At 46.2% G+C, this 26,894-nt stretch overlaps 1 protein-coding gene across 2 annotated transcripts in view; it reads left to right on the plus strand.

Annotated features, from left to right (window-relative positions):
- The window catches only part of Fz2 (frizzled 2), a 205,940-nt gene that overhangs the window by 35,375 nt on the left and 143,671 nt on the right, over positions 1-26,894 (plus strand). Inside the window, exon 1 of one of the 2 annotated variants that reach the window (XM_078183170.1) lies at positions 8,260-8,380. The exons of the other annotated variant lie outside the window; for it this stretch is intronic. The gene's annotated coding sequence lies outside the window, so the exon portion shown is untranslated. Of the gene's footprint in view, positions 1-8,259; positions 8,381-26,894 lie in introns of those variants that run through there. 2 annotated transcript variants of the gene reach the window in all.

Consider the following 26,894-nt stretch of genomic DNA (forward strand, 5'->3'; position numbering starts at 1 on the left):
CTGAAACTATGCGAAAACTATTCAACCTATAGTCCCTGCACGCCAAATTTCTACTATAAAACTTTGAAATCGATCGGCGCTACACATTTTTCCAACGGTGCTAACCAACTGCGAGAAGCAAGTTCTTCGCGAACATACATTCAAACTTGCCCAGCGAGCGTATCTACAAAATGCATTACCGTTTCGTAAACCGTATCTACGTAACTCCTGATTTCTGTCGGGAACTTCAGGAATACAGCCCGCGCGCGCGCGCGCGCGCGTACGTACTGCAATTGATTAAGGCGGAAAGAAAATTGATTTTTTGAAGTTTGTAAATGGGATTCTCCCTTGAACGGGAAGCTCGTCGAAGTATAAAAGAAACAATATTTTTTGCCCGGTGAAATCACTTCGAGGCGGAGAGGGGGGGTGACATCGACCCCCGAACTTTCACCGTTCCGACCTCCGCAGCTACACCGTTACGAAGTTACGTTCAAGAAACGCGAAAACTTTGGGGGTTGGGTTGATTTCAGCTCGTAGACGGCACTCCGCTACGAAAGAAAGAAAGAAAGCAAGAAAGAAAGAAAGAAAGAAAGCAAGAAAGAAAGAAAGACACCCGTTCGGCTTGGTTTCGCGTTGATCCCGTGTCGCGCAACCGTTCCCTTAAATGAAAATAGCCCGTATTTAATTACGCCGTCCGCTTACATTGGTTTCGCCATGCCGGGGGAATTCTTCTGGTCCTCGATTCCGCCTGGCCGATGTATATTTCATGAGACCGTCGATCGATCGGGGCCGCTACGCGGACTCCGCGCGCGGCTAGCTTTTCCAAATTTAATCGAGCGAGCGTGTCGGTCGCGGGAACTGGGGCAACGCTCGATATTCCGATGTCTATAAAAATACGCGAAACGCTTCGAACCGGAGACCGAGCGAGTACCCTAAATCGCCGGGACGAATAAATACAATCGAAGAGGGAGAAAGAGAACGAGAGAGTAAGAGTGATAGAGAGAGAGAGATAGACAGATAGATAGAGAGAGAGATAGAGAGATGTGGAGGGGAGAGAAAGCTCGACAGAGCAAAAGTGAGAAAGAGATATAGATTGGCGGAGCTATCGGTTATTCGGCGACGCGAACGCGTCCCATCGCTCGACGATCGGCGGTCCCGATAACTCGGATTGGCTCGAGCAGAAATATCCCGGGCACGACGAACCGCCGCTCAATCGAAGCTTAAAAGATCCATGAGAACGCTTCGCTGCAATAAATACGCGGAGTTGGGGGGGCGGCGGCGGCGGCGTGCACCGCCGCGGAGCCGACGGTGTTTTACGAGTGATTCCGGCAAATTTGAAGCAAGAAATTGTAGTTGCCCACGGGTGTGTGTACAAGGGAGGAAGGCACGGGAGAGGGAAAGATTTAGAAGCGGGGTGGAGGTTCCATGGTGTCATGGCAACACCCGTCGCGATAGAGAACGCCTTTGGCCCCCTTTTGCACTGGCAGCACACACCGGCGTTGCACACGGACAGGCGCCGCGAGCGCGCACACCGGCGCGCCAAGGCCCTAGAATGGAAGCGTATCGCCGCGCTCGAGGAGCCCGTACGAGGTTAACGCCGGCTCCTTCAAAAGCAGAATCGGCCACGCGATCGATCCCCCACACCCCCGGCGAGCTCTCGGTACTCGAGCACGGTCATCTTATCAGAGGAACGGTAGCATCTGCCGGGCATATTGGAAAAGCGATAAGGAGCGCAGAAAGAAATTATACCGGTCATAGGATACACGGTTCTCTCTTAAAAGCCACGCAAGACGTCCCCGACGCAGTGTACTCTCGCGCTGGCGATTCCCCTTCCCTCGATTAAACGAGCACGCGTATTCTTCCGTGGCGAGTTCTATCGCGGCATGATTTTCCATGGTCGCGCATTTTAACTGTTTAGTTAGGAGCAATCGCGTAACCGTTAGCTCGTGAAATACTGATATCTCATAAGTCTCCAGACACTTACTTATTTTGAAAAAAATAATTTTTAGGATATTCATACAAGTTGTTGGATTAATTTTATTGCTTAATTTTGATCTATAAGTCGATACATGTCGAAGCAAATGTCTTGTAGATCGTTGAGAGTACAATAAAGTTTAATAAAAGAAATTTACATGGTTTTATATCAACTTAGTTCTTTTAAATAAAATGAAGTGAACTAGATAGCACAGGCTATTTGCTATTAAAAATGATTTCCTGCGAAAAATTACTATTATGAAGCGTTTAGAAGATAATATCTAGTTTTGGATTGGTTCAATATATTTTTTAGGAACAAAAAGGATTATCTCTCTCTGTTCTTTACATTTTATTTCAAAGTTATGTCAAGGTTACGTTTTATTTTAAAATTTGCTAAAATATTATGTAATTCGATCATATCTGTAATTAAACAGGTGTGCTACAACTTTTTTGTATTACTGTATAATTCTTTTTTTAACAATTCAGAGTTATTTCCGAGCACTGTAAATTCAAAGTGAATTATAAATTAGATTCGACTAATTTTATCGAATAGGTACTTCTAAATTGAACGTACGTTTTATACAGGAAAGTTCGAAGTGCCCCTAGATTGTACAGAAAGTTTTCGCATTACCTAACTTCATCCGGTACAGAAAGAGACTACAAAAACTAGCAGAAATTACATCTTTGAATGTCTAATTAAAATAATGTTACATACCGAGGTAAAAAAAAACGCAGTGACAATCCCATCAAACTGGACACAGAAAGCTCGACGATATTAAGGTATTTACACGGCAACGCCGGTACTGCATTTGTACCGGAGCAGACATGTGACGGGTAAACGCGTCAAAGCGACGTAGCAATGCACCGAAAATCCAATAACCGGATTCGTAAGAGTTTAAAGGAAGTAACGGGGCTTTGTGCGGACGAAAGCGAATCTATCATTGTGCTCGTTCAAAAGAAGACAGAATCCATTGATTCGGAAGCACTTTTTTCCACAATGGCCCCCTACCCCGTTACGAGAGAATACCAAGAATTTCTATACTCACGGCGAAAGACGGTCGCCGTCGCGGTCGTCCTCCCCACGTCTGCGAAAATATTTACGTATCTCTTCTACGCGCGCATTGTAACCCAGATACTATCGCGCGCCGCGGCGTACATGCCCGAAAACTGGATTGCTTCGAGTAAAGTAGTGCGCTTCAACGCCGGGCGAAAGACGAGGGAAACTTGGCCTGTCCTCCGTTGAAACTTTTAATACCGCGCAGTAAACACGGCTGCGGACTTGTCGCGCTAAGTCCCCCCCGCTGCTAACCCCTCCCTCCGTTTCATCCGAGAGGATGTGAATTCGTAATGCATTTCCTCGAGAAAAATTCTTTAACGGCTGAGGGACGCCGTCGCTCCAACGGTGTTCCAGGGCGAGACGAACTTTCCGTGGGAATAGATATTAACGCGAGTTCGGGAGCGTTCAATTTTTTAAAACGACGCCGCTCGAGAGACTCTTTCCGGAGATTGTTCCCCACAATCTCGACCGTTCAATTATTCCATTCGGACGGCGAATACGTAATCTTCTTCAATTTCAAATATTCTATGGGGTCGTGACGCCTCGATTATCAGCACTTACTTGATACTCTTCCAAATTCAAGAATAGATTGTGTATTAGATAATAATGGTTGTGTATTTGTTAATAAATCATTAAACGGTGATTTTGTTCATGGAACAATAAATTATTTCGTGCGAGATATTTTCACTCTTCTACGGCCTTTTAGGTCTATATCGTCTGATTAATAATTATCGTATAATCACTACTTCATTAGAGTCATTGCATTCTGCATATTTTTCGCTTTCTTTTGTGTAAAATAAAAAATAAAAATTCTATTCATTATTAACTATTTGCGCTAGAAAGACATGCCACGTACATCGAGATGCTTTTGTTCCAAAATCGCCAGCGACGTGTACACCACGTCAATATTCCAAAATGTTTTAAAATCTACCACACAGAAATAAATTATTAATTAATAAAGTGTTATAGCTGTCGTGAGTATTTATTCATATCCTTGTAAAATTCTTTATGTGAGATCCTGCCAACGCGCCGAGGTGCTGTTTAAACGTGTAATATGACACCGCGTGTTTTACCATAACCTACGGCAGGGCAACCGTGAATTTATTGATACCGCAAATATTTAACGCGTTTCTTTATTCGCGCGACCAAACCACCATTGTGGTAGGGTCGTAAGGAAATTATAAAACTCTTCCGAGCCCCCGGAGTGTCAAGACGACAATGAGAACGGGCTGAAAATCTCGGCGCCGCGCCCGAAGATGTAAATACAGTTGCAGCGGAAAACGAAAGTGGTGGTCGGATTAAGAAGTCGCTAATTAGGATCCGATGGGCCCGCCCTCCAATTAACTGCCGTCGAAAACGGTTGAGCTGGTAAAAAGCGGATCCCCGTTAATAACTAACGTCGTATTTAATCGTAAGGAAGCTTGTTTCCCGGAGGAGCGTCTAGAGTCTAGAGAAAAGGGACTCTCGCGGGGTAACTCGTTCCCGGGGCCGTTCTTTCATGGGAAAAAACGAGCCGGATATTATACGAGCGTTTCCCATCGAGAATTTTTACTAGCGTACCCAATTCCGCGCCATTACGCTTGCGGAGCTTAAAGCCACGATGCAAAATCTCTTTTCTGGCAAGGACCACGCGAGAGACCGTCGCGGGCATCCCCGTCCTATTCCAAAATGCTGGGCTGGCTCCGCTCCAAGCGTCCTGCTCTTTCTCCTTTAGTCCTTTCCCCTTTGACGCCGCGTCTTCCGATGTCGTACGTCCTACCTTTCTGCACATTTCACGGTTACTCGTCCCTCCTCTTGAAAAACTTTCCCGCAGTGAAGAGGTCCCCCGCCGCCCTCCTCCGCATATTCCTCCGCCTTCCACGCCCACCCGCTGTTATCATTTAATGCGACTAACCGATATACAAGGATCGCTCGAGACCCGATCCTCGAGCAGATCATTTTGTGTGTTCGGTGCTTCGAGCGTAAATTGGAAACTCTCCTCGTGTCTAGTTTCTCTGGTTTCTTGTTATGCTCGTTGTCTTTTGAGTTACGATGCGAGAGGATAGCTTGCGAATTTTAATTTGGCTCGCGACGCGCTTTACGTTGATCTTATTGCCGCTGGTTAAATGAAGGGTTGCACAATTTTGATTTCATTTTTCATTGACACTTGTTAATCGTTTTTAGGTTTGGTGTTAAACGAATTTAGGGTTTTCGTCAGTAAGCTGCTAAGAATGTATAGTAAAGGAAGCAGTGTTAATATAAAAGTGTGTCTTTTTAAATAGTATTAAAATTGTTTAAACCTTTCTGCTGCTTAAAATTGTACCAAAGTAAAATAGAAAAACTGATAAGGACACAATTTACTCTTCCATTTAGAAGTATTTGTAGATTTTTTAGGATATTGAAAATATTTCTCTTCTAGAACTAAAAATACATAAGGAACTATACACTGCTTTCAACTAGCCAAAATTAATAATAGAAGAATTATTATTGAATAATGTATAATAGAAGAAAATATACTTTTACTTACATTCTTAGAAAATTTGTATAGTTTGCATCCTCGAAAAGTTTTGCGGCTTCGAAAATTTGTATTCTGCAGTAAGATCTAATTAGCAAGATCGTAGATTAAAAATTGATCAAATCGGGAATCGGTCGTTCGCGCGGATGTTCACGTCCTGCCGAGTATCAACGATAAAGATCGCGTATCTGCGACGCGTTAAGTGGCGGCAGATAACGGAGCCATTAAAATATACGCCGGGGGCAACGCGATCGGGAGAAAACGAGAAAGAGAAAAAGAGAGAGAAAGAGAAAAAGAGAGAGAGAGAGATTCGTCTCGTTGCTCCGCAGCCGTTGATTGATACTGAAAGAACTCCGGCTCGCGGAGTTCTCCAACCCTTATGAAAATTTACCGTTGTGTACGGCTGGATTTATCGGGGGTTGAATTTACAAGCTCCAGCCAGGCGGCCAGCTAGCCTTTCCAAACGATAAATTTCTTGGACTTTATCCAGCCCGGTTTATCCGTGTTTGTCTTACATTTAAACTTCTCCTGCTCGCTCCGGCCGGCAGCGGCGGCGGCGTCGGCAGCGGCGGCGGCGTCGGCAGCGGCGGCGGACCGCTCGAAATTCCTCTTCTTTCCGGGGGACATTTGTCCGCGTCGCGTTTAATTAGCCGGGAATAAGTTTCGGAATTATGCTCGCCTACATCGCCGCCAATCCGCTTGCCACGGCGAAAAGTAAACGGTCCGAGGAAAAAAAAGTGGCGCGAACACCTCCGCAGGACACGCAGCCTTCTCTCGCCTACCCGGGGAATCCTCTTCGAGCCAATAGGAAACGTTAAGCAGTCCTATGTATGTATTAAATATCCGTGCTTAAGCTTTTAAATTTATGTGAAAATCAACCTCTCGTCTCGGGAGATCTTCGCACCTCCATGCCAAAAGCGATACACCGTCACTAAGAGGTGATCCATTGTTCTTATTGTTACCAAATTTTGTCACCGTTGAGACGTGTTACGGTGTCCGGAATAGCTAATGCTGGTTACCATGGAGCAATTTCTGTCGAATATGGTAAAATATGAATGGAATACGTGGAAGACTTTTTACCACGTTCTGTTGCAGTATAATCAACATAATTATAAGATTCTATCAGCTTTAGTATTGTTTTTATTTTTTAAATATCTAAGTAATTATACTGCGAATCGTTATGCAAAATAGAAATTTGATGCCTTAGCTTTAACTCATTTATCATTGGCTGCCCTTGAGAAAATCCTGTTTTCTTAATATTCGTAATAAATTACAATTACATTTCTAATTTCTTATTCCTTTCTGGAACTTCTAATTATGAGATTCCAAAAATTATTTTGGAACGTGATAGAGTAATTTTAGTCACCCATCGAGCGCAGCAGGTTAATCTTAGACCGTTCCAAATTTCTGTTCAACCCCATCAATCGATCAATTTCTCATTTCCTCGTCTATCTCGAAATCAGACAATTGTTTGCAACGTTCTGTTTAAATTCTAACTTTCCATCAGTCGATTCAAACCACTAGTTCCTCGTATCCATGATCTCGTCGATCCTCAGGAAGCGAGGCGTGAAAATATAAGGATCGGAACGGGCCCGCGAGGACCGGCCATAAAATCGTGAAAAGCACCGTCTCGCGAGAGTCAAGGGTCAAACACACCGCGCGAACGTGTCCGCCCGACGACCTAATAAAACCAGCTCGTTAGACCCGTCCGTCGGACCATAACCGGGAGACGGATATCCCCGCGAAAACAGAACGAAGCGATCTGGACCGGAAAAGGGCGAGGAGCGGAGGGGGTTGGTAGGAAGAGAAGAAAATTGGAAATTTCAAAGGGCCGTGGCCGTCTGTTATGCCCGTGATAGCCGTGCTCATCGGTTCGGACCACTTTGACGATTAGGTAGCGCGGCCATTTTCATCGGCAAGATAAACTCGGCTTTCCTAGACCTCCTTAGCCTTTGTTAGGCGGCGCGCGGCTCTCGCAACCGAGGAAGAGACAACTCGCGAAGGGCGTCCGGAGTCCCGAGAGCGAGCAAAGAGTGCAGGCGGGAGGAGGAGGAGGAGGGGGGGGAGGGGTGTAGGAAGGGGTTCCGCGGATAGGGGTTCGAGGACGGAAACAGAGGCGAAAGCTTGAAAAAAGAAGAGGGATGGAAAATGGAAAAGAAATTCCCATTACTTTGGGGGAGAGACGTCTAGTACCCTTCTTCTTCATCTTCCTGCCCCGCCGCCGCCGCCGTCGCCGCCGTCGCCGTCGCGTCGTCGTCGTCGTCGTCGTCATCGTCGTCGTCTTCCTCGCCTCCTTTCGTCGTCCCCGACCGTTTCCTCCGCTTCCTCCTAGGGTCTGCTACGTGGTCTCCGAGCAAGGGGACACGATGCACGCATGTGCCAGGGTCATTCTATCGATTTCTCTGGTTCGCGTGGCAGTCACGAGGAGGCGTACCCAGAGCCGCGCTCCCGCTGCACCAGCACGCCACCCAAAACAGCCTCGCGTATCGTCGCAACCGGGTTGCCTTTTCAAGGTTAACCCACACGTATAGATAGATAGTCAAATATACATAGAGATATATACGTATACATATGTACATACATACATACGTAACAGTGTGTATATATATGTATACGTTCGTACATACAATCGGAGAGACATAACGAGCAGCACACCGTCACCGCCGAAAGTGCCGGTAGCCGAGTCTTAAGTGTCCCGTCTGCGCCGCGCGGTGTCTTTTTTTCGTATTTGGTTCGCGTGTGCGCCCCGATCAGCCGGTGAAATTGGACTGGTGATCTTGGAAGATTGCGAGAGGAACGCGAAGACGTCGTCGAGCGTTTCGAGGCCCTCCCCCCCTGTACCCGCGGTCCACTATTTATTTCGAAAAAAAATAACGGTGAGTAACAATCCTGCTCTTTGTGCTCTGCGCGTTCGTTTTGATTTCCGGAGGACAATGGCCTTTTCTTCTTTTTCACTGCTGGTTTTTTTTTTTTCGTTTGCCACGAATCGCTTGCGGACGGATTGCGCGGGCTTCAAATTGCCCGTTCAGCCCCGTTCCCCGACGATTCCCGACGGTTGACAACGGCGCGGCCCCCCCGGATGCCTAGTTAAAAATCGCAACGTGCGCGCACACAGGACCGCCACTGTTTTCCTCGAGCGGCAGCTGTGTCGTTAGGACCGTAACGGTGGCAGAATAAGTAGCGTCGAACGGCCCTGCCGATGATCGGCCGTCTCTCGTCGCCGCGTCGTCCGCAGGGGTGCAACGAGCTACGACGACAATTAGCCGACGCGGCTAATTGGCCGGATCAGTAGCGCTGCGCCGCGTATTTTCTTCGCTTTGCGAACAAGAACGAGCCGGGAGAGAACCCGGCCGTTGTTCCGCCGCGCCGACCGGGCACACCGTAATTTTCGTGTAAATGGACAATCGATCTGGGATACCGCCGATATCACGCAAACGTAAAACCACCCCTCGTGCTTTGATAGCCGGGTATTCTCGAGTCGCGGCACCAGAGGGGAATGACCACTTCCTTGTCCACGATTTATGCCGCGGAAAATGGTAACGCGGGGACGTGCGCCGACAAGAAATCGTTACTCACTCGTTGACATCGCTGTACAGACAATAACAGTCGACCCTCCCCCTCCGTCAATTATGACGCGGAAACCCCTTCGGACCCGTGTCGCTGGAAATGTCGCGCGGATGGTTCGAAATTTTCACGCGCGGCTGCACGCTTTTCGAAGCGAGATTCGAAAGTTGAAAAGTTGAATTCAGTGAAACGACAGGAAATTTAGATTTTGCAACGATCTCTTATATTTTTCAATATTTTTGTTATTTTTAATTTCTACATTTTTTTACGACTTTACATATTTCTGTTGCAAAGTTGAGAGTACGAAGACGCTTTTTGGACAAATAGTCTTCCAATAAGTGCAGTATTTTCGTCGTTGCGAAGCCACGCACTATACTTACTCACAATACTCGGCATTAAAGTGTTACAGTGTTATAAACTGTTTCTTTAGCGTAATCGAATTTATAAACTATTATAATAACATTTCGAATAATAGCAATACAAATAGAAACCTTTGGATAATTATCGCATAAAGTAAAAATATTTCCCTCATAGCTTCAAAGACTCACGCATCCAAAAACCCCTCCACACTCTAGAATTTTCGAAACACCTCGGCAATGATACATTTTCCACCGCACTGGATTATGTCATACAGATAACATTGACTCAACAATAAATGATCTCATCGAATGGATTCGCGCGCGCACACATACGCGATGCACCTAAATATTCACAAGACCGTGTCGCAATAGCGATACAGTTATCTAGAGAACGCATTGACTCGCAAGTAGAGCGATAATCTATAGAGCGGTCAGATTAATGGACTATAGCAGCCATTACGGCGAAACAATTACCGTGCCGATAGCAACGGAGACTTACGCAAGAGCCGTAAAGGAAAGAAGGCCCGCTATCGCCCGATAATCTTAGGAAAAAGTCGAGGTTGTAGGATTTGCGGGGCAATCCTCCTCGCCGATAAGAATCGGCAATGTCATCGGCGGCTGAAGGTGACGCTCTCGCCTCGGGCGGGCAAAACGAGAAGGGGAGAGAGAGAGAGAGAGAGCGAGAGAGCGAGAGTGGACTCGCTGAATTCTCCCTCGTTGGGGACAGACGCAAATATAAGAGTTATCGGCGACGCGAACGTTTGCCGACATAAATCCGGTTAGCCGCGAGACACTCGGAACAGTGTCGCAGGCGAGCGCGCGAGTCGCGGCCTGAACAATGCGGGCCGCGGCGTTTCCAGAGAATTTTTCTGCTCCCCCCTACCTCCGTTTGGCGCGATAAGCGCGGTTATCTTTTGTCGGGCAACGATAATCCAAAGAACCGTCGTTTCAGTTCTTTAGGCAGGTCGGCGGCCGTGGCGGCGACACAGCGGTCCGATGAACTAAACGCCCGCGGCTATGTAACCAGGAACATAACGTTGCTCGAGTAATTCTCGAGCTTGTTACGAGCCGGAGAAGGAGGCGAATCGTGGATACGGAGCGTCGTTTCGTCGTTTTCTTTCCCCCCCCCCGCTCCCTCTCTTTCCAACTTGCCACAGCAGTTTCTCTTTCCCCCCGGCGTCCACGGTTTTTCTCCTCCCGTTACCGGCGGCGCGCTCCCTTCCCTCCGCCTTGTCCTCGATCCCTCTCCGCCAACGCGAGCCGGGGCCTCTGTCTGCACCTATCGCTTCGCCTCTGTCCCTCCGCGCAGCGTTAGGTAATTCGAAAGCAATTTGAATTGACGTGCACCGGCAGAGGAAAGTAATTACGGGGTGGTGAGCGCAAGCTCCCGACCTCGCCGGATCGTGTGCGCATACCACGGGCCGCCGCCGCCGCGGCGCGTTACCACGCGCGGGGAATACACACCGACGGCGGGCGGGCTGACACACGCGTGTGCATACGCACCTACGTGTGGCACCGCTCGCGGTTAGATTGATTAAAATTTACTATGCAAATTAGATTGCGCCTCGGAGCGACGGCCGCGGAGGAGGCGACGGAGGCGTGGGCGGAAGACGGGACCGCCCCTCTGAAAAGATGAATCGTTATCATTAGCATTTTCAGCATTGACGGGACCCTGTCGGTGTTATCGCGCCGCCCGGCTATTGGATCTACCCGGGCTCTCTCCGACCGTTTCACCGAGGCCAGTCGATACCTACCCCTCCCCTCCACCCCCCGCGTCGACCCTTCCGCTATCCACTATCTGCGCCACGCAGCCTTATGATTCTCGCATCCCTGAACCGCAAACACACCGGAAATTCGCTCTCGAAGAACCCCGGCGCCGCGCGCTGGCCCGACACGTTTCGCCGCGAGTCAACCGACGAAGCCGGCGGGCGGGCTTCGATAATAAAACAATGCGTAGCAACCCCTCGCGTGACGGAGAACCCGGAGAAGATTTCCGCTCTCAGCGAATACCGGCTGCTCGTGTAGTTCACCGTGAAAGCGGCGATAACCGAAGACGGTGTGCCCTTCTTTCGTACGGAAGAATGAATTCAGTATGCGGCACTTACCGACTGGTTTGACCTGTTAGGGAAGACGAGCTCGCTCGCCGGTTGCGTGCTCCCCGTTTTGCCGCAACTTTCGGCAACTTTCCAGCATCCTTGAAAATCACGCGGACTGCACTCGATCCGCTAACGCGAAACAAAATCTGCGAAATTCCACGTTTATTTCGCAGCGAACGTCGAAATGGCTGGTCTACGCCTCGTTTTCCTCTTCAAACATTCCTCTCATTTAAAAAGGTATTCTCGTTTTTATATTTTTATTATTTCTCTTCCAAACCAGAACCGTTCTCGATCTACTCTCGCGGGAGCCTATAACACGTTTTTTATACCTCTATTTTAAACAATTCTTATTTTCATGGTTCGCGTATTCTCGTGAAACTAAAACTTCTCTCTCTCCCTTCGTTCTCGCGGAAGCATATAATAACATGAACAGGTCCGTTAAAAAACTCACCACAATCTACGTTTCAAAGGAGCTATTAAAAAGTTAACTCCCCCGTGTCTTGATCAAAAGGACTCGATCCCCACGCGAGAACTTTCCTCCGAGTGTAATCAATTTTGGAAGCTCGCGAGCAGCAATTCCACACCACCACCACCACCACCACCATCACCACGGTGTGCTCCGATCCAGATACAGAGGGCGGCAATTTTTTCGCAGCCTTGCTCCTTCGAAGAAACTCGTCTTTCCGCCAGATCGCTCGAAAACGCCCCGCGATCCCGTATCGTGGGGTGAATCTCACCCCCTCGAGGCATGTACACGCGCTGTGGGCGAATTGATCGCGTTGGGGTAGAATCATCCATCACCAAGTGACAGACCCGTGCCAACCCCCCCGTGGAAAGGTGCCCCGCGCCCTACCGACAAGAGGAATGGACAGAGGTGGCGGCGCGGGGCCGGGAACGCAAACGTGGGGGGGCAGGGGGGTGAGGTGTGCGCGCGAGAGAGGGAAAACGGTGGCGCCCTCGAACGACGGGCGACGAACCAAACAACCCCCTCAACAATGCCCAACAGATCCCACGGGACGGCGCGTTCTGTTTTCTCTTTCTCTTTTTCTCGTCTCACCCTCCCCCCCGTGCCGTTCTTCGCCGCCGCTCGCCGCGCCGCGCCTCGCCTCGCATCGCATCGCCGCTCGTTCCCGGCCTCGCTCTCGTTGCCGCTGTCGATTTGCCTCTGACGCGGCAACCATCTCCGCCACGATGCGATGGTTAGTCCTGGAGAGATGCGCACGACAGGCCTGTCGATACGGAACGGCTTATTACGCGGTCATCTTATTTAAATTGGGGGTTTCGCTTATCGAGCCCGGGAGACGGACATGCCGGAGCCTGCAATTATCCGAACGACCGGAACTTTTCGCCGGCTTCGACGCAATCCGTCTAACGAGTCGTTTCTGGTAACGAGCCGAAGATTGTTTAAGCACCGCGATACTAATTTCATCCTGTGGAACACGATTTCGGCGAGTGGCCCTCTTAACCTGTCAACGATCTTGTACGTGTGTTCCATTGAATTACCAAAATTTAATGATTTCACAAAATTTAAAATTATATTTAAATTTCTGTAACAGCTTCTATAGCAAATGATCGGATAACTTTGATTTTCTTTCAACCCCCGGTAAAAAACACGTTTAAAAATTAATTTACAGTTCCGGTAAAATTTTTTATGACGCCTGTCAATATGAATCTTAGATTCTTGATTCTGTAAAATAATGACAAGCAAAATGTTGATTTTAGTGAGAAAAATGGCCGTCTTTAATTTCTGAAAGTGGCAATTTTCTAAGCTCGGACGAGTTGATGATGGTTACAGTCATTCCCTGCGAAACAATATATAGCGTGAAACCTCTCCTTCGGTTACTACCATACATGCATAATTTAATAATGATTACCCTGCGAACCTGTATTTGGGGCACATTAGAGAATCAATGTATAGTAATAACTGGGCATATGGAAAGTTCGACGACTTGCATGAAGTTCGCAAGTTGAAGTATTTAGCGCCCGGAGACCTATAACCCGACCTACTCGTGTCACTTTCTGCGATCCGGTTACCCATCGCAGCGATATTGTGCTTCGCGTGCCCAAGTAGTTCAATCCCGATAGCTGAACCGATCGAATACGACGAAACATTCGAGTTGCTAGTTTAATAAGGCATGACGTTTACTAGCATGTCGACTATTCCTGGGAAATACGGTCTTTATTCGATAGTGACGTCGTCGACGATACTTCCTCTCTCAGTGCCTCGTGTCGGCGTCAAGACGATTTCTTCGTCGCTGCGGCGACTTCACAAGGCCTTATAATATCATCGCCGAGATAAGGGTCGCATAACGACCACCAATCTGATCCATTAAATTTGTGGTTCGAGTTTCAACAGTTTTTAAAGGGAGATTCAATTAACCAAGAAAGTGTCTCTTAATAGTTAACTGCTGTCTATTTCTATCTGAAATTCGAAAATTGAAACGAGAAATTTAATGCTTCGAAACATAGTTATCTGTTTCAGTCTTGTCAAGTGTAGCAGTTTTACTATAGATAGTTACATTATTATTTAATAGTTTATATTATTCTTCAAGTTTTTAATACCACAAAGGAAGAGAAAGTAATTGGAAACTATGAATAGTATCAGTAAAATCATTTACGAAGAGCGTCCATAGGTTCCAATTAACTTCAAATTTGAATATACCCTAAAGCCGGATTTTCTAATCACTATAAAACGAAAATAGCATAATAGAATAAATCTATTTTATATTTCAAAAATCTGTATTTATCCCAGGTTTAAAAAGCGACCAACGCTACGAAAAGAACAAAACATTTACTTTCTTCCGTCTCCGACAAACCATTTCACAAAGACAGATTTTCTCTTCATAAAGCGCGCCCTAAATTTGTAACAATGTCTCCTCGAACGCGGGCTAACGACCCGGAGTGATTTAGTAGAAAGTTGACAGTCGAAACGACTCGCGGACGATTATTAGGTAATGAAAACGAGGAGCTCGTAAAGGCTGAACTGGTTGGCCGAGACTCGCAGCTACTCTGTCAGCGGAGGATGGTGCATTACCAGCCTAGGGGTAGGTGTACCATCATCCCCCTCTCTCTCCATCCATCTCGTTTCCCGGCATTGATGTGCTTCCTTGCCAGCGCGACGGCAATTTTCTTGATCACGCGACACAAAGGGCGGAAATCAATAATGCGGCTAAGGGAGAGACCTCAATTGGAATACGACCTGCGTCGTCACGTGTATGCGTGTCACCTTATTCATTTTTGAGCCAATTCGTCGGAGACCGAGACACTGATCGCAACGGAACGGTATATCGATCGTTTCGATGAATACTTAAAGACCCGTACCTTGGCCGTTGCTGGATACATTGTACTTGGACAATGCACCGAAGTACAGTGTAGATTGATTTCTGGGTTTATTTTTGTGCTATAGCGATCGGAACGAATCCGAAATATTTAGAGTTTGGGTTCATTTTTGTGCTATGACGATCGAAATTTAGGTTAATTTTTGTGCTATGACGATCGAAACGAATCCGAAATTATTAGAGTTTAGGTTTGTTTTTGTGCTATGACGATCGAAACGAATCCGAAATATTCAGAGTTTAGGTTCATTTTTATACTGTAGCAATCGACACGAATCCGAAATTATTTAGAATCATCCTTTAAGAAATGCAATTTTGGATGGCCAATCTAGGTGTCTGACTTTTGGGATTGGCGATCTCGCATCAGACTAATCCAAGGCTTTTCCTATTTCGTTCCGAAAATCCCAACTCTTTCTAAGAGGATTGCGATGCTCGAGATTTTTCTCCTCGGCTAGGATGTGCCGGCGAAGGAGCTGGGAAACCTAGTTTAACCATCGCCAGTATAACCAAGGTAGTTGTCGCAATCTCATGGAAAAGCTTATAACTTACTGCAATTATACTGTATATCATAGTATAATTTAATGCAATATAAAATACTATATGATTTAATAATACCGTATGTATTTGATTATCTTCGTATTTTTAAATAAAACGATCTTATATATAATTTAATAAAGACTGTCAAAGCGTATTACCTTTCTTAACATATTCCGTGCCACGTGTACCGTCTATGGTACATGCTTGCACATTTATTTAATGGAGTAAAAAATAGTTTAGAACAAATCTAGAATTCAAGAATTAATTTCCACCAAAAGAATGGATCGTAAGGAATTTGTCTTACTATCATATACGATTATTCATAATTACAGATAATATAGCAAATTTTAATAGAATAACAAAAATTAGTTAGTAACATAGAACGTGTTAATCAGTTAGTAATTTTTCACGAAAATACTCGCCATGAAGAGATGGCAATATTTATTTTACAAAGACTATACTTATCAAAAACAGCTGATTGGAACAATCGCTAGAACCTACTAATACTTCAAGACCCGCGCTCCAATAAAAATCTTCTTTCCTACTACGATGAAATTGACTTCGTTACTATTGTCAAGAAAATGTCCTACTTAGACAAGCTTTAAAATCTCGAAGACCGGAGGAAAAAGAAGAAGAAGAAGAAGAAGAAGATACAGCGGCTCCTTCGTTTGCCGTCTCGAACCAAGAGCCTTTTGTTCTCTTCCACCGTATCTATGCCGGTATATTAAAAAGTAACAGGAGACACTTTGGGTTCTAATCTTAAGTGGTTCACCGGGCGTGCAGAGGATCACGGTCGGAATATCTCGAAACAATAAGTCGGGATCTTCATTGGAGCTTCCGTATCAGCGGGATTCTTTTCGGGCTGTATGACAGTCGCATAACGTAGAAAGCACCGTTGATATGGCGCGCGCGCGCGATACGTGTAGAATAGGGAAAAGGAAATGGAAACTATATAGAGCGGATAGAGCTCCGAAAAAAGAGGGCAAAGCAACTGTTGGCAGGTCCCGATATTCCGCAAGTTGAAGGAGAAAGGATATCGGCGAGCAAGAAGAAGAAGAAGGGGGGAGGTGGTGGGGGGCAATACATTGAAAGGATACGGATATCTCCGGGTATATTATTGTAAATGGAGGAAGAAGGGGCTTGTTCGCTTCCGTCGGGCGTCGTAAAGCCGGCAGACACGCGCGAGAGCTGCCGGGTAAGAAATTTTTACGATCCCCCGGCTGTCGGAATGGCGATCGCGCGAAAAAACCGTACAGCGTAGGCCACGCGCGCGTGCGGCAGCAGAGAAGTTTAACTGTTCGACGAGTAGAGCGCTCTGTGTTCCTCGGGGCCCCCATTGTGCGAGGTGCAAGGGCCGATAACAGAGAGCACAAAAGGAAACGTGGCCTAGATCAGAATGCACTTTCGAGCACCGTGCACACACGATCCTACCTTATTCATCCATGGGCAAACCTCTCCGTAGGTCGGAACGAGAGCTTGATACCGGGAGGCGAGGGAGCATTATGATCCAGTAATGGACCAATATTTGGATACGTACGATTGAACGCTGCCGCGGTTCACGCGCGGGCTAACTCCCCCCCCCCCCCTCTCTCTTTCTCTCTCTCTCTCTCTCGCGACTGCACCCGCTTGCCAAATCGTAATTCTGGAGACCTAATACACGCCGGCGCCGAATTTGTTCAGCGATAGTCGGGACTAAGCTTCATAAGGAAGCTCCTTCCTCCTCCGGCTTCCCTGCAGAACAAACAGCCGGGCTGAATTTATGGCGGCGAGTTCTTTGGTACGTTTCGTGTGGATCGTTCGCGTATTTTACTATCACCCCCTCGTGATTTCTCTGCTTGATCAGGAACTGCTAATGTGGATCGGCTGATACGGTCAGCGAACAAATCATTTTTCGTATTACAGTTCGTGTTATAGTTTCGTCTATGTTTGAACTCCGAGCTTTTCATATTTGAATTACGTAGTTGTTCTCTTATACAAATGTCTTTGAAATATTGTTTTGTGAAAGTTCATCGATTTTATTAACATTAATTTTATTGAACTCTGAGAATGACTGACATTTTTATTGTAATGTAGGCTTGGCTAAAAGAATTTTTAGGATGATAGGTTATTTATTGCTGAGAGCTGATTCATTGGTCATTTGACGTGTCTTTCACAAAAATATTATATCACACTTTCCAAACAATCTTTAAGTACCAAAAGTTGAGTTTATATGAACTTGTTATAACATAACGATTGTTTTAACAAACTCACAGCTTCAATACAGCTGAATACAAAATTATCAAAGAATACAAAAATTCAATGACAATATAAATATTAAAAGCAGCAGATGACGAATAGTATAAAACAATATAAAAATTCTCCTACTTAACCATAAAATTATCCGCGTAAATTTTGAAATACGCTCAAATAATCCATTAAACAAACACTCACAATTTCGATCAAATACTCTCCGCTACGATGGAGTTTATTAAAAATCATTTTAAACGTTTGCACATTAATCCAGAATAATCCGAACGCGAGGATTTCGAGCATTTTAACAAAAACCGTCCGTCGAGATACTGGCTGCATTTTCCGTTCAGCCATAGTTCACCTAAATAGCTCGATCAGTGGAATCAAAGCGGTTTCGATTGGTCGTTCAGGAAGAAAAGTTCGATGCTCGCGTATCGTTCGGGTTTCCTCAAAGAATCCATGATTGAAAGAGACGATAAACGCGAGCGTGCTTTCGCGCATTTAGGTCAGCTCTTTGAAGAATGAATCGGAATTTAATGCGCGAGGCGCGGGAACAGTCTGATCTTTTAATGGACTCCTGGAATCTAGACGGTGAGTGTACACAATGCGCGCACATACACGCAAACACACAAAGAGAGCAAGAAAACGAGAGAGAGAGAGATAGAGTGAGAGAGAGTGAGAGAGAGAGAGGAAGGGAGGGAGGAGATGGTTGAATCACAATCCCGGCTACATTTTCATATAATAATACCGTCGACGATATTGCGTCCGGCTTTTGCCGCATTCAGCCAAGATTCGCGGTTAGACGTGGATTCATCGTGGGAATAAAGTAATTCTGCAACTTACTGCCGACTTAGATACGGGACGCGAGATAAATTCACGAGCTTACCAGCCGCGACCGGGGAGGTCGGGAGAAAACATTTTCGTGCGAGATCGATGGTATCTGCAGTCGCTTTTACAGAGATACGTTACCCCGAAGCCAAATTCGCCAACGGATGCGCAGTATGTTTGTCGGTATTGATCGAGCTCGATATCATTTTTCAGCTTGACCATAACTTCCAGCTTCCTAATTCCCTCGTCTCTATACACGTGAAATTGTTGACCTATTGGTGGTCCAGAAACTTTCGTCTTCGAGGATTTTTTATTTTTGTTCTTTTTAAGCATTTTTGTACTTTTTAAGTATTTTCGTTCTTTTTAAGTATTTTTGTTCTTTTTAAGTATTTTTGTACTTTTTAAGTATTTTTGTTCTTTTCAAATATTTTTGTTCTTTTCAAATATTTTTGTTTTTCTAAGTATTTTTATTCCTCGGAAACTCTCTAAGTGCACGTTGTTAACCCTTTGCGCTATAATAACGAGTCAGACTCGTGACAAAGGTTTTATGCAACATCCGTTAAATCTGAATATTATTCATTTCTTCTAAGTCGAAATCAAATAGAATTTTTTTGTTAGCAAAGTCTAGGAACGGAAATAAATGAAGACAATACGAGAAACAAAAATTAACGCAGGATGGAGTCGTGTAGTTCAAGGGGTTAATGCATCTTTCTTCTATCTTTATAATATCACGTATACTCCTGCACTTATTAGCTCGACAATTATTTCTTTAAGCAATCCACGAAATACAAGTGTAAAAATTGCTAATCGTATTTCTAACATTAACCAGTAAAATAGCAGGTAATCATATAAGTCGCGATAATTTAAGAAATCACAGTTTTTAAATCGTATAAATTCTATTAAGTTCGAAATTATGTTCCACAATTAATGCATGCACAAGTGCTTCTATTGCGATGGATCGAATAATTTCAATCTTCTTCTCTTAATCTAGAATTCTGAATTCTGAATCATAATTTAGAATCCTGAAATAACCGACCTATATGTATATGAGTTAAAAGGTTTACGGAATGACGTAGCTTTAGTATTTAATAGGAAGTGAAGGGATAGGTAAAATGAAGTGACGCACGAAATATTAAATTTGGACACGTCCATGGCTTGAATAAAGCAAGAATAGGTCAGAGTTCGATAACATTTCTAGTGAGGAAGTATAACCGTGAACTTCCTCTTAACGAATTTATATAAAAATTTACAGATTAAAACGAAGCACTTGATTGAAATTTTAGGAACCGTGTTTAACCCTTTCGTTACGGGTGCCGACTATAATCAGCATATACAATGCAACAGGGCATAAGTTACGATTATATTAAATTATTATAGTAATACAATAAATATTAGGTGCACACAAAATTTATTGTTTTCTTTCTTTTTAGGAACAGATAGAATTTTCTGGCAGACCTAATATAATATACATAATAGAATACAATACTATACAGTATAATAGGATAAAATAAAATACAATAAAATGCAATATTATATTATATATAATAACCTATTCCATGGCGTCACTCCAATGGAACGAACTGCCACAACGAAAGGGTTGTGCAATCTGCAAAGGATGAGTACAGTTTCAAGTCGCTCGTCGCCTACCGTATCTGCGACTCAGCGAACGAAACCGATCCTCTTAAAAATTATCTGGACAATTACGCGAAGTCCAGTTACCAGAAGACGAAGTGGCCCGTACGTCGACATGTTCCACGGTAAAAATCAGCGCGCGTTGAAAACAGAGACGGGTCTCTGCGGCCGGCGATAAATTCTGCGAACCCGTGGGATCACGGCCGCGGCGTGCCATCAGCGAAATTCGAACGAACGCAGGTTCCGTCGAGCGGACCAGAAAAACCTGACGCGTCGTCAGCAGATACCGCGGGCGAAATGTCAATTCATCGCGGCCGCGCCGTAGGCGGTGTTGTAGTGTGCTTTAGGCGTCTAGAGTGTCTTGCAGTGCGACGCCACGATTCACCGGCTGTTCAGTCTCACGCGCTCGAGGATCCATAGAGAAGCGTGTGCACGCTGGCTGTCATAACCAAGTACTCACGGGGCCTGGATGCGCGAAGAGGTCTGTCCTCGCGCCCTGTACAAACGTATCGATGGCGCGAATGTTCGTGAACGGCGCCTATCAAAATTCGCTCGCGAGCACACGCCTCTCCCGATCATCTCGAACGAACGCGTACGTCGCGCGAGTCCACGAGACTCTGCCGGTTGATAGTTCGTCGAGCTGCGGATACGAAGAAGAGGGACTCGGGAAATCGTTCGGTCGTGCACGCGCTCGTTACGCCGAGAGGAACTTTTCTTCGGGAGGAAATCGCGCGCGAAGGTGCTCCCGCACGAGCATCGAGAAACGAGTCACGACACGCCATTCATCGCCGTCGGTGTCGTTGCTTTTCCTTCTTCCAGCTTGGCACCGCTTACCATTTAACTGTACACAACCGCCTGGCCTTCGTGGACCTTTATTCTTAGCGTCCTGCAGGCGGAGGTCACGCTTCCGAGCATGCATCTGCGAAATCCAAGCTGATTGGATTCAAGCCTCGGTTGACGAAGCCAGAAACGAGGCCACTCGTTCGCGATGGTCAATTTCTTTCAGGTTTTTTGATTTAGACGAGCCTGGTGCAGTCGAATTCTGATCGGTGGTTGCGTGACAGATTAGGCCATTATTTTGCTAGTTTAAGGCCATTTTAAATATCTGAATTTTAGAAGATGAGTTGTCGGTATAGTGACAATATTTTTCAAAAGATTATTAATACTAACGCTATCGAGTGCTAGAAATGACTGACGTGAGACAAGAACGGTGAGATCGAGTCTATTCAAATTTTACGACATTTTTATTATAATACACGCTTGATTTAAGAAATTTATTAACTTATTTTCTGTGTAAAGAGTCTCTATCCAAAGTATTAAAAAACCGGTCATTTTAAGCACTAATTTAATATAATTGACATAATTGATATTCTTCTTCAATTGAACACCATCTACTAATCTGTACCATAGACCCATAAAATCTACCCAAAATAATTAACTAGAAATAGAGTTTTTCCCTTATCAAGAGTATCTATTTCCCAAAATGCACATTATTCCTAATCAAAGTCTCAAAATCCATTATTATAAACCCAACGAAACAGCTCAATCCGCGAAGAAATTCCATGAAGCCTAATCCGAGCTACCGACCGATTACCCGCCAGAGATTAAAAGCGAAGCCGCGCGAACAACGGCGGCGCGATATATAATGGTAAACATCGGCCGATACGAGTGCGGAGAATCTCGCCCCATGCTCATCAAGCGATTTACTATCCATTATCGTAAACTGGATGGAACGACCATGGTGCCACCCTCCCATAAACAGCGAAAGGTATCGGTCCCGACTTCGTTGCCGGCCGCCATTTTCACGGGTCCCTCGTGAAACGTGGGGGGGAGTGAACGCGCGACGGGTGGCGCCGTTAATTTAGTGCATCCTCTAACCCGGGAGCCGCGCGAAGATGAGCCATCGTCGAGAACAGCCCCGGTTCCGTCGCCCGGCGACAAGTGGCCCACGGGGCGCGAGTTTTACGAGCGTTTAACGGCCGATTTATCGGGCGGCGAAAGCGGGAAACGAAGCCACGACCTGTCGCAACGGAGTGCCACGGATTTTGCTTGCGCCGGGTCAAGACCGCGTGACCCGGCTAGACGGTTCGATCGACCAGACGATTTACAATTTCCGATTTTCGAGGCGGCCGCGTTGCTTATTCGGCCCGCGTTCGCTTCCTCGAACACAGCCTCTCTCTCTCTCTCTATCTCTTTCTATCTTACTTCGCGTTTCTTGTCTGACGAGGGAGGTCAACATCCGTCCGTTTGCTTTCATCCACTCCCAGGGATTCCTGTCTCCCTTAGTCATCCCCGTGGTGTCCCGTAAAAGTGTCTGGCCGCTGACCGAACAAAGGAATCGATGCGCGAATAACCGAACACCTTCGAACCCTTCGGAATCGCGAAGCTGCCGCGTGGTTTCCGGATAAAGATTTGGGGTATCGATGGCTAAGTAGTCGAGATCCGTCGAGGAATAACACGGCCAGCTGACGCGGGTCTCCGTCGCCGAGTGTGAGAAATTGTCGCCGACACGGTTTTCTCGGTTGGTAGCGTCGGTCGTTTACGTCGACTCCTCAAACCGCATTTGCATGAAAGATTGACTGTGGCCGTGGGTACTCTATCCGGACGCTGAACGAATGCTAAGGAGGCGATGTTAATCATTCAGAACGAAGTTTCTACTCGGCGCGGCGAAGAATTAGCAGGTAGATGCCTGAAGTTTTAAATTTATCTACGGTTTACCAAATAGACGACTTCTGCGTACTCACCAGGAAGCCATCCAGACATCTTGCGCGGAATATATTCATAGGACACGGGGAAACGGGGAGACAGGGATAGAGAGAGAGAGAGAGAGAGAGAGAGAGAGAGAGAGAGCGAGCGCGAAGTTCTATGCAAATGGCGTCGCGGAGACCCACGACTTATTCCCGGTAATGAATATTTTAATTCGATTATTCAGACGAGAACTGGCGAGCACGGGCGACCGACAATGAACAGCGCGGCGAACGGTAGCGTCGGATCATTCATCATCGATTCGATTGCTCCACAGACGTCTGGTCCCATTAGAAACCGTGAATCACTTATTAACGAGCCTTCGTTCTAGATTCCTACATTCACTTGATCTCCATTCCCGCGTCACCGGGCCAATCGACCGCATTTCCTCTCGTTATCTGCCCATTAAAAATGTGTCTTCCCTAAAACATTCAGCCCAGGGACGTAACACTGCCTTTACAGGGTCTCTGGGCCCTTTTGTCCTCGATATTTGAACATCATAAATGGTACGAAATTCTATCAATTTTCTTTATAAGATCGCATAAAAGACTCGAAAAGACAGCCTATTATTTTTCACGTAACTGCAATTAAAAAAATGTTTGCATACCTATTCGGTAAAATAATATTTCGTCCAGCAACTCGAAAAGCCTCGACCCGTTCGACTCGACATTTCAAAAAGTTATTGCCTTTTAAGAGACGCTCGAACGGTTCCAGCCATCGGTGGTACAAATTTCCATAAATGATTGAAATCCTCGCCGGAAGATCGTGCCCGGAATACCACCGCGCGGCGACGCGATCTTTCTGTAGTTGAAAAATCAAGAGAAAGGTTTCCCTTTTTTTCACCGTGTTCCCCAAGCGAACTGTGACCAAGAGGGATAAGACAAGTTTTGACGGAGCGAACGTCAGCCGACCGGCGGGGAGGGACCGCAAGCCGGTCGTGAGTGTTGACCGTCCAGGCGTTGCTAAAGTTTGCGGAGAATTTGGAATTCCATGTGGCTGGTTTCGACACGGTCGTTCGAGCGATCCCCCGGCTGGAACGAGGTGGCTGCGTGCAGGAAAACACTCGGAGCGGTGGCCGGCGGGGGCCTCGGGAACGAACAATTATCGGTAGATCCGTGAGCTGGAATAAATTTCGACCGGTAGTCGTGTCCCTCTCCCTCCCCCTCCCCCCTCCGCCCTCCGCCCTCCTCCCCGCCGGCCGGTGCTGCCGGTGGTTCGTGATCGTCGTAGAAAATGAGCAGTTCCGTGAATTCCGGCGTCGTCCCGGTGTGGCTGCAAGCCAGCCTAGCAGGCGGACGCGTAAATTAAGATGTACGCCGTGTGTCGTAAGCGCATGTTCGTAAAGTGTCGTGTTAAGTGGTAATTTTATAATATTCTAACGGGACGGACCGCGAGCACTATTTACCATGGCCGGTCGGACCCGGAGGAGACGCGGCCCACTACCGTTACGGTGTAACGCGTTCCAACCCGGTGGTTACAAAACTGTTAACCGTCAAGAATCTGCCGGCGACTCCTTGTAATGGCCTACGCAAATTGGAACCTTATGAAACATCAATCAGAACGCGGCGGCGACGGGCATCAATGATATACCGGGGCTCGATCCGCGAGGCGATTTTCACCGCGGAGCGAAGCGTATCGTCGCCTTTCCGCCACGCCTCTCGACAATTTTCGTGTCCCAGGCCCCTCTAACACCGAATCCGCGTTTTCCTGGTAAGAGAAAGTCGCCCGGACTATTTATTTGTTGCGGACGCTTGTAGATTATATGCAATTACGCTATCGCTTGCGAACGCACCGACACAAGCGTGTGCGAAATAATATGCAAAACCGTTTCGGAGTCAAACGTCCAGGCAACTTTTATGATAGACGCAACTTCCCAGTTGAAGAAAGTTAAACTGGTCGATAAGATCTTGCTACGTTTTCTTGCGCCGACGCGTTCGTTACTTCTTTCTTGTTTTTAGAAGTTTCGTTTTACGATTACCAGGTTATTTAGAATTCAGATTGGCGGAACAGTTTCCTGGTGGATATCGTAGTCGACGGTTAGTCAGGAATCTTGATAAAGCAGATCTTTCGATCGCCACAACTTTTTCTTTCTCTCATTACGTTATGTTAACCCTTTACGGGACAGCGTAACTTTCAGGTCGCATGTTAATGCGCCGACATTTTACAAAATAATATTTCCACACTATAACATATACAACTTAATTATAAAAGGTCCCTGAGATAACAAATGACAATATTGATGACAGTTGGTAGCACCATCAAAATATCAAAGTAAATGCATTGCAAGTTATCTGCAGATTGATATTTAAGAAAAAAAATCGGCTCACAGGGAGTTAACATTTACGGATCACTAAAAAGTTTTCATAACAATTACAAACTAAATTTAGAAAATTAGTGATTATCATTATACATCCAATAAAACATTATAGAATAAATTCTCAATAAAAACGTATCTTTGTAATTTCGATAATGATAAATTAAAAAATTTGAAACGTATCAAACCAAACCGATTGTTAACCTATTGCAGATATCTGCTGCAATAATTATTGAAAATTTTCGAATTATATGTGAATTATTTGTGTCAAGTTGCCGCGCGTTTCCCGAAAGAAAGAGGACGACGGCTCAAACAGTCGGCTCGAGCGCAGGTTCCGAGCGGGCTCGACAACAATCACGTGTCAGCGCATTAATCATCCGGTTAGCGAGAGCTTCCTCTCGGAGAAAGACGCGTTAACTGGATGATCGGATCGTGCGGCACAAGGAGGAGGAATCCGCGCTGGCGGCGGATCGAGTCGCAATCTCACGGTGCAACGGTGGGTCCCGGGTATCGCAATCAGCGTTTCAAGAGGGTGATAAAATTGCTTCTATGTGTCAGTGGAGCAACGTCGGGCTCTCCTGGTCCCGGGCACACAAAGAGAGAGAGAGGATGACGCGACGGACGCCGCGCCGGGTTTGATAGGTCGCGCGATAAACCGATCAGATAATTTTCACCGCTTAGATCGAACCTGTCGTGGTCGCCGGGGATCTCGCTTTGTCGTCCGGGGGTTAGAACGCGTGGGACAACGGAACGGTGGGTCGCCGGTCGGTGGCTAGGCCGTTGCTGCTGTATGAAGACGTAATTGGGACCGGTTGACAGTTTCCGAGCATTCATTTGACGTGTGACATGATTCAGAAGCGTCCAGCCGTTGTCACATCTTCAATTGCCTCCTCCGTCGGAGCAATCATCGTCCTGCGGCTACGCACGGCCACGCGTGAATCGTCGCAGACGCGACGATGCGTTCGAGAGCGGTGTCGTCGGGCGAGGAGGTGCCGCGTCTCACTATGGCCGCCTTTGTCCGGCGAGGCCGGCGATTTCCTTTTCTTATCTGTTGCGCGTCTCGGCGGCTGGCTGTAACGCGATTCGACGCCACGCGAGCGCGAAAATACGACCGTCGGAGCTTTCGCAGCGGAAGTGCAACAGATAGAACCTGATAGCGGCTGCTTCCTCGGAGCACGAGCCGACGCGCGGCGTACGGAATGCAAACAGGGTCGTTGCCCTCCTTTCTGCCGACGTTGTCACCCCTTCAACGTTTCACATTTGCGATCTCAAATGTCGCAAAATTATCGTTACGGTGACTCACGGCTGCCGAGCTTTGAACACGAGTGCCAGTCCAGCCGGCGGAATTTTATGAAAATGCGACATACTTTTAGCCATTTCCGGGGCGAGTGTCGGCGCAGTGGCGACGTGAAGCATTGCTTATCATATTTTAAAAATTGCAACGTACAATTTGTTGTGTGCGTAACAAGAGATATTCGTGTTCCCCATTATTTAAGTATCTTATAGATAATCTAGTTCTCTTAAGAATATATTACAATATAATATAATTTCTTAATAATAGATGCAACATAGAACACTAGCCAATTAAAAATAGTTTAATAACTCCAATACACCATTTTCAACTCATTAAAGCTATTCAAGAGAAATGGAAGTATTTTTATACTTCTTATTTCTTGCAACAGACACAGAACATTTTCATTTAACATAAAGATCTACAGCATAGTTACCATCTAAATAACTCAACCATATGA

This window comes from Augochlora pura, chromosome 6 (genome assembly GCF_028453695.1).
Source record: "Augochlora pura isolate Apur16 chromosome 6, APUR_v2.2.1, whole genome shotgun sequence".
NCBI classification, from domain to species: Eukaryota; Metazoa; Arthropoda; class Insecta; order Hymenoptera; family Halictidae; genus Augochlora; species Augochlora pura.